Source organism: Myodes glareolus, chromosome 22 (genome assembly GCF_982192425.1).
Source record: "Myodes glareolus chromosome 22, mMyoGla1.1, whole genome shotgun sequence".
Taxonomy (NCBI): Eukaryota; Metazoa; Chordata; class Mammalia; order Rodentia; family Cricetidae; genus Myodes; species Myodes glareolus.
In genome coordinates this window covers 14,138,957-14,151,135 of record NC_142047.1, presented here as the reverse complement: position 1 = coordinate 14,151,135, position 12,179 = coordinate 14,138,957, and positions in this window count along the sequence as shown.

Genomic DNA, 12,179 nt, shown 5'->3' with positions numbered 1-12,179 from the left:
TCCATCTCTTCTGCTTGATTTTAGTTTGAAGTCGATTTTGTTAGATATTAGAATGGCCACACCCGCTTGTTTCTTAGGTCCATTTGCTTGGAAAACCTTTTCCCAACCCTTTACTCTGAGTAGGTGTCTGTCTTTGTGGTTGAGGTGTGTTTCTTGTAAACAGCAGAATGTTGGATCCTGTTTTCGTATCCAGTCTCTAAGTCTGTGCCTCTTTATAGGTGAATTGAGTTCATTGATATTAAGTGATATTAATGACCAGTGGTTGTTGACTCCGGTCTTTTTTGGGGGGGTAGTAGAGTGTATGTGTTTTCCTTCTTTGAGTTGTGCTTGTGAAGGGTCGCTAGATGTTTGAGTTATTGTAGGCAGTGTTAGGAATGTTGGATTCCTTGGCTTGTGATTTTCCTTCTAATATTCTCTGTAAGGCTTTATTAGTAGCTATGTATTGTTTAAATTTGTTTTTATCCTGGAATATTTTGTTTTCTCTGTTGATAGTGAACAATAGCTTGGCTGGGTATAGTAGTCTGGTCTTGCATTCATGGTCTCTTCGTTTCTGCAGTACCTCTATCCAGGACCTTCTGGCTTTCATGGTTTCCATAGAGAAGTCTGGTGTAAGTCTGATAGGTTTACCTTTATAAGTTACTTGACCTTTTCCCTTTGCAGCTCTTAATATCCTTTCTTTAATCTGGATGCTTTGTGTTTTGATTATTATATGGCGAGGGGATTTTTTTTTCTGATCCAGTCTATTCGGTGTTCTGTATGCTTCTTGAACCTTCATAGGAATATCGTTCTTTAGGATGAGAAAGTTTTCTTCTATAATTTTGTTGAATATATTTTCTGGACCTTTGATCTGCAATTCTTCTCCTTCTTCTACTTCTATTATTCTTAGATTTGGTTTTTTTTATTATGTCCCATATTTCCTGAATGTTTTGTGATGAGAATTTGTTGGATTTGCTGTTTTCTTTGGTCAGAGCGTTTATTTTCTCTATGGTGTCTTCATAATCTGAGACTCGTTCTTCTATCTCTTGTATTCTATTGGTTATTTTTGTTCCTGAAGTCTCGTTTTGTTTACCTAGATTTTCCATATCCAGCCAGCCCTCGGTTTGTGTTTTCTTCACTGCCTCCATTTCAGTTTTCAGTTCTTGAATTGATTCCATTACCTGTTTGATTGTTTTTTCTTGGTTTCCCAGGGTATCATTTATGAATTTACTCATTTCTTCAAACTTTTTGTTATATTTCTCTTCCATTTCTTTACTCATTTCTTTCATCTTTTTGCTATATTTCTCTTCTATTTCTTTAAGTGAGTTATTCATACCCTGTTTAAGAGACTCTATTGCTTTCATAATGACACTGTTTTCCACTTCTTCCAGAATAGGGTGTTCAAGTCCTTCTGTCGTAAGATCGCTGGGGTCTGGTGTTTTCATGTTGTTTTTCAGATTGTTGGAGGAATTCTTCCCTTGGCGCCTGCCCATCTCTTCCTTCAGATGCTCTCCAATGGCTCTTCCCTCCGCTGGGTCTTCTGCTACCGGATTAGTGCCCCTTGCTATCCAGGAATCACTTTGCCTGCAGTCCTACCTTGCTGCAGGCAGGCTATTAAAACAAAGGAACTCCCTCCCGTTTGCACTCGCCGTCCGTTCTGGCCGCGGCGCCCACCCAGGCTGATCTGGAGGAATTTAAGCCCCGAAAAAGGGAGAGAGGAAGGGTAGGGGTTCCAGGCAGAAAGCCGGGATGGGGTAGGAGGAGAGAGGGTTTAGCTGGGGGAAGCCTCCCCTTTGGAGTAGCCAGGGAGATAAGGATGGCGGGAAGATTGTGTGTTTCCTTTCCCGACTTGTGTGGCGGTCAGGAACACACTTACCCTTCCATTGTATCTTCTGCTACAGGATCAGAGCCACTCGCTGGTCAGAAGTCTCCCTGCCTGCAGTCTTACTTTGGCAATGATTACTTTTAACTAAAATTATCATCCTTTTATAGTTCTTTCCTTTACAATTATTAAAAATTCACCATGTAATAATTACTACTCAAATACCATAGTTAACACGTCATGTGCAGAAGTGAGCCCATCATTCTATATTCTGTTTGGATGCTTACCTTCCTAGACGTGGAGGGAGGGGGGAGGACCTTGAACTTCCCACATGGCAGGAAACCCTGACTGCACTTAGGACTGGAGAGGGAGGAGGAGAGGGAGTGGGGGAAATGGGAGGGGATTGGGAGGAGGGGCGAAAGTGGAAATTTTTATAAATAAATAAATAAATAAATAAGTAAATAAAAAAAGAAATTAACTCAGAAATTGCTCACTGCTGAAACACTGATAGTATTCTCTGCCCAGACATTCTAAAGAAGTAACAAACAATTTTAATTCTACCTAAAGTTGTGGTCATACAGGGGGACCCTGGCCAATTCTGAATGATCACTATGATCATTTGGACTATAAATTAATTTTTATTTTATGCTCTACTCTCTTCATTCAATAAATGGTTCATGAAGCCCTGTACTAGGATAAGGGGAAGATGAATCAGCAGTGATGTCTCAGATGAAAGTGCGTTCAGGTGAATCAGAAGAGGATTGACAATAAGTGAAATGCTCACTTCTAAACTAATTTTTAAAATGAAAACAGTTATAAACTCTGAGACTAGTTAGATGTGGCTGTACATGCTGTAGCCCTAACCTAGGGAGGTAGAGATGTGAAGATCCAGGTTCCACTCCACGCTTGGTACAGAGAAAGTTCTGCCTACGCTGCAGAGTGAGGTCCTTTCTCAAACACTATGGAATTAACACGGTGACTTGATTGGCATCGTAAGAAAACTTTAACCCCAGGTGAACTCAGGGAGTGGACTATGGTTTTATTTTCCATGTGGCACTATTAAATGGAAATAAAGAAAATCTAAAACAAAATCACAAGCAAACATGACCACTGAGTCTCAGAAAAATCATTTTTCAAGTTAGTACTTCTGATGAGAATGAAATAATAATCATGAGAATAAAGTCTACCATACAGAGAACTTAGAGAGGCAGAGATGCCACAGTGGTTAAGAGCACTCACTTTCTTGCAGAGGACCTGAGTTAGGTTCCAAACCCACATGGTCTCATCTGTAACTCAAGTTCCAGAGGATCCAATGGCCTCTTCTGGCAACTGCAGGCACTGCAAGGCCAGAGAGCTAACAGCAGTGCCTGTGCTTAAACACTGCTCCCCATCCCTGCCCACGAGATGTCAACAGGGCAGCACATATAATGTCAATAAATTAGTCAATAAATTAAAAAGTAGCTTTGAATACAGAAATAACAATGTTGTCACCTAATTATCTATCACAAATAACAGATAAGAAATCTGTTTTTCTTGATAGTAAAGGCCACCATGTGAAGCTGCTCTGGGTTCTGAGGTCCCTTGAAATGTCTTGACAAGGAAGAAAAGAATAAAAACCTCAGTATAGAAAATTTGATGACTTGAAGCTTTTATTCTTTTTATGTTGTTGTTGTTCTGCAGAGTCCATCATGGAGTGAATTCTCAGTGGGTGGATTCTGCCCCCGTCTACTTTGTGAAGAACCTGCAAGCACCATCACTCTCCAAAGGAGATGGACCCTGCTTCTAGTCTCAATGATGTTATAGTTAGTTATACAATTATGTATCTGTCATGGCATCTCCCTACATCATATAAAGGTTTGTTGTTCCCACCAACTATAAACTTTTATCTCCTAATAAAAACGGTTGTCCTTTTCCATTCCAGGCTACATGGGAACAGTAAAGCAGATTCCCTGACCATGCTGGGAACACAAGCAATTTTTAACTATGCTTTAAATCTGTGGCATGACATGGAGTCATATCATCTTAAATTGGTGTTCCAGTATATTATGTCTGGTACTGAAATGTACTTTCTGAACCTCAAATAGTAGAGTGGTCATGGAGAAACAGACTCTTCTGGTCCTTCCTGTACATATCCCATGGCGAGGAGAGTGGGGATTAGGGTGGGGTTTCCGTCCTAGGAGAGATTCAAAGAATAGCTGTCCATTCTGAACAACTGATGTGTGTTGTTAAATCAGTATGTCTCATTAATGTCACCACATAAAAAACATCTCTTACTGCATCTTCGTAGATAAGAAAAAACACCCCAGAGACAAACAAGAGTCCAAACAACATGACTCACAGAACTCAATGCACTTGAGGCCGCACGCCGCACGCATGAAATCACACTTTATAACCAGAGACTGATGAAAGCCGCAGGGAGTTTTGTTCACAAAAACTTTGCAGGCAGCCAAGAGACAAAATCTGAGATCTTGAGTTATTTTGTCAGAACAAAATATTGTATTCTGAGGTAAATGCAAATGTTATCAGGGAAATGGATGTAGAAAGAAAGACCAAAACCCCTAGCCTGTTGGGCTCTAAGTTCAAATGTAAGGGGGAAAATCAGCTATAATGGAAATCATTCAGAATAATCCATCCCCCTTCCTAAGCACCCTGAAGATCACACATATGACTTTATTCATTGGGAACAAACCTAAGGAGTCCTAGGAAGCCAGGTTTTTCCTTCAGCAGCTGAAGGGGTGTTCTTCTTTTGTTTAATAGCAGATCAAATAGTTATCTTGAATTAAAGGAGCAGGATACTCCAAAATCACACATCTACATCCAGGTCATGTACCCTCCAAGGAGACTTCTGCACACTGCTCTGAGAGGCTGGAGATTCCAGAACTGGTGTCCCCGGGGCTACTCCATAAGGGAGCTGCTCTACAGGGCAGCTGAATTTACGCACCGTGAACGGTCAGTTACCTTTCTAGCTCATGCCCGGGAGTAAGGATGACTTTGTGAGTTTATCTGGGCTGGGATTGGCCTTACTGAACTAAAACAGCCAATTCCCACGTTTGCATATGAGCAGAGTGATCCTGGTTCCTCACAGGCTGTCTTAGTTAGGGTTTCTATTGCTGAAATGAAACACCATGACCAAACAGCAATTTGGCGAGGAAAGGGTTTTTTTTTTTGGCTTACACATCCATATTACTGTTTATCATAGGACAGGAACCCAAACAGGGCAGGAACCTGGAGGCAGCAGCTGATACAGAGGCCATGGAGATGTGCTGTTTATTGACTGTTCTAACTTGGAGGAAGCCCTTGGACCTCAATCAGGAACCTAGACTTCCCCTGGTCACCTCCAGTCAAGCTCGCAAAAGAGCAAGGCAGCTATTTCCAATCTTACCTTTGCCTTTACGTCCATGCTTGACTTTGATCTCTTTGTGGTGTTTGTTTCTGCTCATGGTGGACATTTTCCGGCTGCTCTGCGCTTGCTTTCAAAGGAAAAATTCTGTCAGATGGTCACCAGAAAGACTGAGATTGTACTCTGTCTGTCCCAGAAGGCCGAGCATTAGCCCCTCGAGGGACTGGAGTCACTCAAAGGAATAGATGGGTGGGAGGAATCAGGGGAGTAGAGAGAGGAGCAAAAAGACAATCAAGCTCTGGCCCCAAGGTCGGGCTTGCACTACCGTGGGAGTCTCCAGGCTCTTTTCTCTTCACCCTTGGGATGGACACAGGATCGTGCTAATACTGCACACCGCTGTTGAGTCCCACACAGGGATCGCACCAAGCCCTTGTCCATTGTCTCCCATCCTGCCTATGCCCTGGCTGGGATCTACTGCCGCTGCCTGTGTTCGTTAGTCCGGAGGGATGACAGATATCCCACGAGTTCCTTTAGAGACTTGAAATGCGTCTGTGGCTGTGCTCTGAGGGTCTGGTTCAGCCCAGTCAGAATTCTCTTCTCAAGAGATGGCTCCTCAAGGGTCCTCTGCTGTCATGACCACTGAGCATCTAAACTCTTACCTAACTATCCACTTCCGCTGCTGCCTCCTGGCGGTCATGAGGACAAGCGCACCAGAAGTTTTGCCCTCCACCCTGTGGCATCAGAACCGGGCATGTGCACAGCTTCTCTGGTAAGTGAAAAACTGCTACAGCTGTCCAAAAGGAGTTAGGAGAGGCAGGGTCCTGTAGGCTTAGAAGAAGGCACTCCAAGGCAGAATTTTTCTCTGTGCAGTCTCTGGTCCTAGGTCCTGGCTCCTCCTGAATTATGGATGCCTGTTGGGGTCAACAAGAGACTGAACTTGTCAACCAGTGTCAGGTGCCCTGGGCTGCATCCCCATGCTATGCTCTGCTTGGACTCCACAGGGGGCCCATAACAGGAGACCCTGTGAATCTGCAGAATGATCTCCTCATCCCCTTCCCCGTGGGCTGTGATCAGACTCTCTTCCAGTCCAGAATCGGGTGTCACCCTTTTCTCTGCCGAGACTAGACCCTAGGAGGAAAAGTGAACATTGCATTCAGAAGTGTCTGCCTGTTAAAAATTGAAGGAGGATAAAACTGTTCACCAGTTGAGGAAGGGAGGAAAAATTTATGAAGACCATCAAGCACTCTGTGCTAGACCGAACTCAGGTACTCGGGTGATAGGGAAAGCATGGTATATTAGGAGGAAGTCACAATAGGATGCTGCTAGCTTTCTCAATTCTTGTTTGAAATGGTAGGGACCTCTTGGATCCTCTCAAATAATTTCTCAAATGCTTTGATCTTGATTTATCAAAATAATAAGTCTAGGTTGTATATGATGCCAAAGTATTTATGTTGCAAGATCTGAAGGCTGTAAAGATTTTTCAACTTTGAGCATTCATGCCCATGTCAGTGATAAATATTAGTTCTTAGTGCTGACAAAAGACAGGATGAGGGCAAGGGAATTGGCAATAGGAACCTATCTCAAGGAATCTCACCATATATTGCTTACATAAGCAGTTATAGGCAGTGTGGTAATTCTCTAGAGGAAATTTGCTCATGCAAGTATGGGGATTGGGGAGGTGGAGGGAAGGAAAAATCGAAGTGCATGAGCCAGTTTGGTGAGGGATAAATTACAGAAGAATAGGATTTCAACAATTGATTGCTAGTTTGTAGCAATGAGCAATTAACATATGGTCTCTTAGGTACCCTGTAATAAGTTGGGAATCTTCTTTAGAAGAAAAAGATGCATTCCAGAGAAAAATATCTTAGTCTGGGTAACTACACATAAGGGCTCCACAGATGCACTCAAATGTTATGTAGGTATAAGGTGAAAAATACTTCAAAAAAGTTAAACATATGCAGATGTCATATCTATACAATGGATCATCGTTTTTTAAAATCACTTCTTGCTTCCATTTAATTTTTAGCAGTGATCTGCTATATAACGGAATTGAATAGTAGAGAAAGCTTCTTTTATTTTGGACAATGGGTTTCATTTAGAGCAGACTGGCTTTAACTTCTGTTTATTATTGTCTTTAATTTGAGACAATGTAGCCCAAGCTGCCCTAAATTTTGCTATGTAAATAATGATGACCTTGAACCCTGGATGCCTGTTTCTAACTCCTGAATGATGATATTATGTGTGGATGCACCCAAAACTGTTTTTCCACAGTGCTGGAGACAGACCCAGGGCTTATTGCATTCCAGCTAAGCACTCTCCTGCTGAACTCCAGCCCAAAAGAATTTGATTACATTTTTCTGCACAGGGGAATTAGGCTGTGAATCTGACATTAAGGACGAAGTGTGGACAGTCCCTGCAAATTTCTACACACAGAGCAACAGGAGGATAACAAAAAGAAGTCCCAGTGAGGCTCTTAAAATCAGAGGTCTCCGGGACCAGGCAAGACTTTGAGTAGAACGAGTGGGACACAAACCCAGTCACATAACCTTTGACCTACAGTCTGTCCTCCCTGTGTGATTTGCTGGGAAATTGGTGAACTACAGATTGAGGGAGTGTCCAACCAATTACCGATCTAGCTAAAACCCACGCCAGGAAAGTATGTTGAACCTGATAACTGCCTGAAGCACCGGGACCCACGGGCTATGTGACCCAGAGGCCTAGGACAGAACCAAACAAAAATGGAAGAAAAAATGTCAATGTAATGATGCCTAGCAATATTCAGCTATACCCAGTGATTGGTGCCTAGACCAATTGTCATCAGAGAGGCTTCATCCAGCAACTAATGGAAACAGATTCAGACCTGCAACCTAAAGTCAGGCAGTGCTTGATGAAGCCTGTAGAAGACAGGAAGAAAGGATTTGTAGGAGTCAAAGGGTCAAGAACGTCACAGGAAAACTCACAGAATCAACTAACCTGTGCTCATAGAGGCTCACAGGAAACCTGCCTGGGACTGACTTAAGCACTCTGCTTATGTGTTACAGTTACATAGCTTGGTTCACTCCTAACAGTGGGGAGTCAGGGACTGTCCTTGACTCTTACTGGGTTTTGGTACCCTATTCCTCATACTGGGTTTCCCTTGACTGACCTTAATATACGGCAAGGTGCTTAGTCTTACTGCTACTTGATCTGCCATAGTTGGTTGATATTCCTGAATCCAGAAGAGAGTGCTTGTTCCCTGATCATGAGTTATAGGTGGTTGAAAGATGCCAAGGGTGTGCAAGAAATATAATGTGTGTCCTCTTGAAGAAAAACACTTTTAACCACTGAGCCATCTCTCCAGAATTGTCCAAAAATGTTTGTGGTTACTTATTTTGGTGTTTGTTCATATGTGTGGGTGTGTAGGAAAGCATGTGCCAAAGCATGAAGGTGGAGTCAGAAGACAAAACCCAAGAGATTGTCCTCTCCTTCTACCATGTTGGAAGCAGGGATACACTCAGGTCATCAGGCTTGGTGGCAGGGGTCTTCACCTGATGTACTGTCTCTGGGCCCTGTTCAAGCTTTATTATCCCAGGCCATGCTTCTTTCCTCCCTCTCTCCTTTCTCTCCCCGTCTATCACCTCTTCATTTTGTCAGCTTTGAAACTGCTCAAGAGAATTTACTAAAAGTAGAAGAATATTGGAGAACAAAATACGTGGGGAAATTACAGCTCGATATAACATGATACAGACATCTGCTGTTACATTTATTATCATTATTATTATTATTATTTATTAAAAATTTCCACCTCTTCCCCACCTCCATTTTCCATCCCCCTCCACACCTCCCCCTCCCCCCTTCCCCACCCCCTCCCCCTCCCTCTTTAGTCTTAAGAGCAGTCAGGGTTCCTTGCCCCGTGGGAAGTCCAAGGTCCTCCCCCATCCATACAGGTCTTTAACGGTGAACATCCAAACAAACCAAGCTCCCACATAGTCCATGCGGTAGAATTAAATCCCAATGCCACTGTCCTTGGCTTCTCAGTCAGCCTTCGTTGCCAGCCACCTTCAGAGTATCCATTTTAATCACATGCTCCGTCACTCCCAGTCCAGCTGGCCTTGGTGAGCTCCCATTAGATTATTTTTTAAATTGAGTCAACATATGGGTAATTTTATAATGAATTAAAATATGTGCACAATGTAAAAAGCCATGTAATACTGAGGTGTAGTCTATAAAAAGTTTGGTCGCTCATTGGCTTCCCTGTGAGGTTACCTCTATTACAGAATCCCTAAGACTTGTGAGGTTACAGCTCAGTTCCAAGCACACAGGCAACAAGTGAGTGAGATTTCATGTTGATGGGACCCTATGCTCCTTCTTCAATAGAAAAAGAAGCACGAACCTTCTAATATTCTCTCTTCTAAGAGTTTCTTCACCTTGAGGGGTTTACAAATGTCCTTCCTAGATAGTGAGAAGGGATGAATGATCCCAAACCTTCTATGCTCCAAGTGAGTTCAAACACTGATCACAGGTTAAAAAAGTCATCAAGGAAAACACTGAAAGTTTTTGTTATGTCATGCAACTTCATAGACGGAAAGCAAGAACTTTAATGCATCCAGGAAAGATGGAATTCAGGACGTTAAAGAGGATCCACAAAATCCAGTACATAACAGAGGAATGAGTGGAATTTCGTGTGTATCATTGTGATATTTCCAAGAGACTCCTTCATAATTGACTGCAAACTTATCAATTGTAATTGATTACATCCACACAAGACCTCACTTTCAATCGTCTCTATCTATATGAGAAGAAAATTGGCTTAGTTTCCTTTCTCCATTTATTTCTTAGTTACTCCTTTTGAAATGGGATCTCTCTGTGCACTCCAGTCAGGCTTGAACTTGCTACCTAGCATGGGTCAGCTTCTAACTCAGTAACCTCCAGCCTTTATAGTTGTAGTGTAATAGATGAACATACACTTCCTGTCTTGTGTGATTTTAGAAACAGGTCAAAGGCAATGATTTAGGATGAATGGAGATTTCTTTGAACATGATTCACGTGCTTTGATAGGAAGACAAACTGCAACTCAACTCAGAAACTTAGCTGCTGAACAAGAATCCAGCTAGACAGTGGGCCCCTTCTTTACAATCAAGTCATAGCAAATATTTAGCTCAGAAATTCCCTAGTCTGTTGTTCCTGTTTTGAAACTTGCACCCCACATATCAATTAAGAACTGACTGATGGGTATTGATCTCATGTTTCCTGACAGGATGACGATGGGTGCGATGGTTGGGAATACCTGTGGAGCTTGACTCCTTTTCTGTTTGAATCTAGAATCTTGAATAGTAGCAGGACAGGCAATATATGGACTTTCCACTCACCGAGGAGATTTGTGGCCAGTGGACTTCTTCTTCTGGATAATTGTTGGTTATTTACTCTCTTTTCAATTGATTTTAGTTTCATTTTCATACAAGTGTGAGGTCCAAGTAGTTTCAGTCAAGCCACTTCTGTATTTCCTATTTGTGGACAATCTTTTTCCCTTCTCTCTCTCAATGTGAGTGTGCCTGGGAAGTGTGTGTGTGTGTGTGTGTGTGTGTGTGTGTGTGTGTGTGTGTACATGTGAAAGTGTGTGCATGTGTAAGTGCAAGTTCATTCTCTTCAGTAGCTTTGGTTTTCCACCACGAGGGTGTAAATCTATATGTTGTGTATGTAAGGAACATTAAGTCACTAAGTCACATCCCAGTACTAAAGTTGAACACATTCTTGAGTTAATAATGCTAGAGACTCAACATAACATTGTCATGTGAAACATACACTACCACTGAAGTACAACCCTGACTTTCTAGATTTCTTTAGTGTATTTTGAAGTATTGCTTAATATCACTTTCCCAATATACAATTCTTCTAGTAACATTTATTAATTTATAAAAACAGGACTCTGGGTTACAGAATCCAGAAAGAATGACTTAAACTGCATTATTCCCCAAAGACTTCCCAAGTCTCAGTGTCACTTGAGAGTTTATACTGTATACTTTTTCTCTGGTTTGTACACGTGAGATGATTCTGAAAGAGAGCCTCCTGCCTCTGCCTTCTTAACGCTGGATTACAGTCACAACCATATATACTTTATGTTTTGAATAATGTTCTTCAATTTAATTCCTCCCAAGGTTTCCTAGGGGTTAGATGCATGACTTGTGATTTTATCAGTATTGGCACAGAAATAGGCTGTGTCTTTCTCACCATAGCCTATGAGTTTCAAGACTCCATTATTGTTATTACAATATTCATTGTTGGTAAGTTGCTATCCCATATATTTCACAGATGGAAATATCTTTGTAATTACTAGGAATATTGAGAAGAAAGACACTAACAATGTGTAAATCTCCTTTGCAGGTAAATTTCATCTACTAATGCTAGAAGAAATGGACTCCAAGGAATGAAAGAATATTCATATTTTGTTTTCTCCAATTAAATGAAGTAGAGAGGAGATGCTTTCCTAAGAAGCAATGAACATTTGATGAGGTAGCTTATGAGGAGAAACAAGCAAAGAACAATGACACATTTTAGTGGATCAACAGATCAAAAGATTATCCCCTTAGCTGTCCCTAATATTTGTGAGGGGTTGATAATCACTCAGGGGGCAGTTTATCCTGATTCACCTTTATTCAGCGTCTGCTCCCTAAGGGCTAGAAAGAGGGAGGAAGGTACCTCTGCACTGGCTTTTATATTCTGCCTAGATGAACAAACACTGCCTGAGCTATGCTTTTATAAACCAAACCAAAACTAGATCCATCTAGGAGATCTGAGTTTAAACCACTGTCCAGACTTGAAGCAAGGAGATGTGTCTAAATGGTTTTGAGGATTTAACCCTGCATCCTAGACTTTGCATTTCAGAAAAATGAAGCGTAGTCAATCTACTGTTCTTTCCAATAGTATCAACCCTTCTGAGGACAGAGCTGTCTTTCTTCCCTCTTGAGTTCTAATTGACTCTGTGTTAGGGTCCAGCTTTTAAACAGGCACAGTTCAAGAAGAACTTAAAGGATGAAAACAAGTGTTAAGATCCTTGAACTTCCC